Source organism: Bubalus bubalis, chromosome 2 (genome assembly GCF_019923935.1).
Source record: "Bubalus bubalis isolate 160015118507 breed Murrah chromosome 2, NDDB_SH_1, whole genome shotgun sequence".
NCBI lineage: Eukaryota > Metazoa > Chordata > Mammalia > Artiodactyla > Bovidae > Bubalus > Bubalus bubalis.
This window is the reverse complement of record NC_059158.1, coordinates 135,163,295-135,167,656: the sequence shown is the minus strand read 5'-3', so window position 1 is coordinate 135,167,656 and position 4,362 is coordinate 135,163,295. Positions and strand designations below refer to the sequence as shown.

The 4,362-nt window shown below is 40.1% G+C and overlaps 1 pseudogene; it reads left to right on the top strand.

Annotated features, from left to right (window-relative positions):
• Positions 1-760: 760 nt before the first annotated feature.
• On the top strand, positions 761-1,933 carry LOC112578826 (annotated as a pseudogene).
• The last annotated feature ends 2,429 nt before the right edge of the window (positions 1,934-4,362 follow it).

The following is a 4,362-nucleotide window of genomic DNA, read 5'->3' as shown; positions in this document are numbered from 1 at the left end:
CAAATAGAAGTTCTCTTAATATGTCTTCACATAAATAATCTTTGAGACTAATTGAAGGCTTCAGTTCCCTTTTGAAGATGTACTGACTGAATAACTGTGGCTAGTAAGTGTCTCCCTCTTTTGTTCCACACCAGCTGCGCTGCTTAGTTTATCTAACAAAACCATTCTTAGATGTTGTGGACAAGGCCTTAGGATGTCTTTTATGTAAAATGTGGAACACAAATCAGTAAATTAAGTTTCGAAGAAAGGCTTTGTCCTTACATCATAACATGCCTGGATATGTTTTAATTTGAAATAAAATTTTAAGATATGTGTACACTTTTTATTTATGGTTCCTACTTTAACCTACTTTTTCAATTAACTTACCAGATAACTGTTCCAGTCAAGTAATATAAGATGGCTCTAAAACTATATAGTATAGAAATATTATGAATGCAACATAAAACATAGAACTTTTCACACGTAATATAGTGATGACACTGAAAATTGTTTTATCTGAGAATATTTTAAACCTATATCTTCATTTCTTCTAATTCAGAATTCTTTTAGCTTAGAAACTAAATATAAAGAAAATTTCTAATGGAAATACTAAGAGCATAGGGGAGATTAACATTATATTTGCCAAGTTTTTAGAGGCAGATTAAAACTTCTACCTAAACTGCCCATTGCATCAAATGATATTATCCTCTCCTGCATTTGATTAACAAAAATTCTACTATTAAAAATGAAGTCCATTGTTTTGTAAGACTTTCTTTCACAAATGAAGACTAATCAGAGCTTCAGGTTGGTGAAAGTACTGGGAGAGGTGTGTGCCCAGAGGGGATGGAAGCTCCATACCCACCTCCCTGACCTTGTCCTGTGCTTTCTTCTCTTTGTTCTTGAGCTGTATTCTTTAAAATAGCCTAGCAAATAGTTTTTCAGATGCTGCATACTTGGCAAGGCATGTCAGTTTGATGTGGATGTCCCCAAAGAGACCTCAGCTCTCACTGCTAATAGGCTCTGTGGCTCTGGTCTCCAGTTCATTGTGTATGGATGTCAGGAAACGTGTGTAAAAATAGCTGAAGTTGTCTTATGTGGAGGGGCCAAAAGCATGACTCCCTACTGTGTCAGAAATGTATGTATTATAACAAAGTTGGGATCAAATCTCAAGCTGGAAGATTCTTTGTGAGCAGCATTAACAGGGCAACGTGTCCCAGTCCCCATAGGAATTGCTGCAGAGAATCTCGCTGCAAAACATAAAATAAGTAGAGAAAAATTTAACAAACACCCTGCAGTCACAGCAGAGGTGAAAAGCTGCTAATGAAGCTGGCTACTTTAATAGTGAGATGATATCAGTTTAGGTAAAGACAAGGACAGGAGCAAGTAATGAGTAATGCCAAGTAATGAGCAGGCTTAATACCAATGAGCCTGGTGCAGTTAAATAAGCTTACTCCAGTTTTAAGGAAGAAGAGACCATCCTTGTCCCATCCCTGTCCAAGAAGGGACATTCCTGTAAGGAATGTATCAGAAATATCTGATGCTTTCATAGATAGTGAAGATGCTGTCAAAAAGAATAACTTCCCACTGGCAAGAACTGTGAGCTATTTTGTATCTAGACGTGACTTCTCTGTTGTAGATATTGGTCTTGTCCCTGCCTCCAGTGGGGGCACTAAAGAAAAGAAGACTGAGTCTTAAGGACATGGATTTGGTGGAAGTGAATGGAGATTTTGCTCCCCAGTACTTGGCAGTTGAAAAGAGCTTGGATTTCAACCTAAGTAAAACCAATATAAATGGAAGAGTCATTACTTGAAACCAGCCATTGGCAGGATCAAGATCAAGAATTATTGCACACACAGTTCATGAATTAAGATGTGGAGGTGGAGAATATGCAGGGGAATCAGCTTACATTGAAGATGGCCAGTGCATCACACTCGATATTTGGAACTCAGCCTGAAGAAACCAAGGAGCCCACAATAGTGCACAGTTACTTTACTTGGCTTGTTGTGGTTCAGTCACTCAGTTGTGTCTGACTGTTTGTGACCCCATGGACTGAAGCACACCAGGCTTCTCTGTCCTTCACTATCTCCCAGAGTGTGCTCAAACTTATGTTCATCTAGTTCATCTCATCCCCTGCTGTCCCCTTCTCCTCTTGTTTTCAATCTTTCCCAGCATCAGAGACTTTTCCAATGAGTTGGCTCTTTCACATCGAGTGCCCAAAGTATTGGAGCTTTAGCTTCAGCATCAGTCTTTCCAATGAACATTCAGGGTTGATTTCCTTTAGGATTGACTGGTTTGATCTCCTTAAAGTCCAAGGAACTCTCAAGAGTCTTCTCCAGCACCACTGTTTGAAAGCTTCAATTCTTTGGTGCTCAGCCATCTCTATGGTTCAACTCTCACATTCATACATGGCTACTGGAAAAGCCATAGCTTTGACTATATGGACCTTGTTGGCAAACTGATGTCTCTGCTTCTTAATATGCTGTCTAGGTTCATCATTGGAGATGGCGATGGCACCTTACTCCAGTACTCTTGCCTGGAAAATCCCATGGACGGAGGAGCCTGGTAGACTGCAGTCCATGGGGTCGCGAAGAGTCGGACATGACTGAGCAACTTCACTTTCAGTTTTCACTTTCATGCATTGGAGAAGGAAATGGCAACCCACTCCAGTATTCTTGCCTGGAGAATCCCAGGGACAGGGGAGCCTGGTGGTCTGCCCTCTATGGGGTTGCACAGAGTCGGACATGACTGTAGCGACTTAGCAGCAGCAGCAGCTGGTTCATCATAGCTTCAAATTCCAAGAAGCAAGCATCTTTTAGTTTCATGGCTTCAAAAAGCAATTTCATTTAATTACTTGACTAGGCTACATTAAAACAAGGGAACTTCAGAGCAGCTGCTAAAACTGGTTATGCCCTGCCACTGAAACAGTGAGTGAGTGTGATCCAGGGTGACGAGGTAAAGATGTATTCATCATGAATATGAGCTCAGGCCAGAAATACATTTTCTCAAATTTGCACCAAATATGTATTTCTGAACTGAATTTTTAGTATAGAATGCACTAAAAGAAATCACATCCTGGACAATAACCACCACACATGTTTTAGATCATATGATTGCAAGGAAATTGAATAAATGTAGCCTTAATTTCCAAAAAACAAATAGATGAATGAACCCATTAATATATCCCTTTCTGAGGAAATCTTAAATTTTCTTAAGATTTTTTTACATTTTATACTTTACAATGGAATTGTCTATTAAAATTCTTTAAGAGAAATGAGTGAGAAAGAACAACTCCTGACATGCAGGATGTGACCTGATACTTTCAACCAGGCCTTGGGGTTACTCCAGTCTGGCCTGACACTCACAGCTAGGTCTTTAGGTCTCCTGCTGAAAATAAACTTTTTTCACAGAACCTCATAAGATATGACCATTCTGTGATTTTATGAATTAAAGACAAAACTGTTCCTTAAGCATTGCTGATCATAGACAGAGTACTGCCCAACCCAGAACTTTACAAATATAACCCTTCCCCAGTTAACATGAGCAACTGGTCTTTCTTAAATATATAGGGTTAGCCTTACTCTAGTCTATCTTTGCCAGAGATAAGATGTTTTAAGATATCCTATCATAGAATTACTTTCAACTCCTGATAGTATACAATCCAGTGCAATGTGCTGCTTCCTTAAACTGTCTCCAAGCAATTCAGCCAAAGCCTAAATTGTATAATTGGCTTCTTTTTAATACCCACCACGATGGTATCAATTTTACATGTCAGCTTGACTAGGCTAGGGGATGCCCAGCTAGTGGATGAAACATTATTTCTGGATGTGTCTGTGTGGCTGTTTCTGGAAGAGACTGGCATTTGAATTGATGAACTGAATAAAGCAGATGACCCTCCCCAATGTGAGAGGGCATTATCCAATCTTTTGAGGGCCCTGAACAGAACCAAAAAGCAGAGGAAGAATGCATTTGTTCTCTTTCTCCTTGAGCTAGGACATCTTCTCTTATTCTCAGTCATCAAGGCCTCCAGCTTCTCAGATGTTTGTACTTGGACTTACACCACTGACTCTCTGATTCTTCAGCTTACAGATGGTAGATTTCAGGATGTCTTAGCCTCAAAAATTGTGTGATCCAGTTCCTAAAATAAATATCTCCCTTTTTCTCTCCCTCTATCTCATTGTCTCTCTTCCCAGGTGGTATTGGCATTTGTGGAAAAGAATCCACCTGCCAATGCAGGAGACATAAGAGCTGTGTGTTCGATACCTGGGTTAGGAAGATCCCCTGGAGGAGGGTATGGCAACCCATGCCAGTATTCTTGCCTGGAAAATCCCCATAGACAGAGGAACCTGGCAAACTACAGTCCATAGGGTTGCACAGAGTCGGACA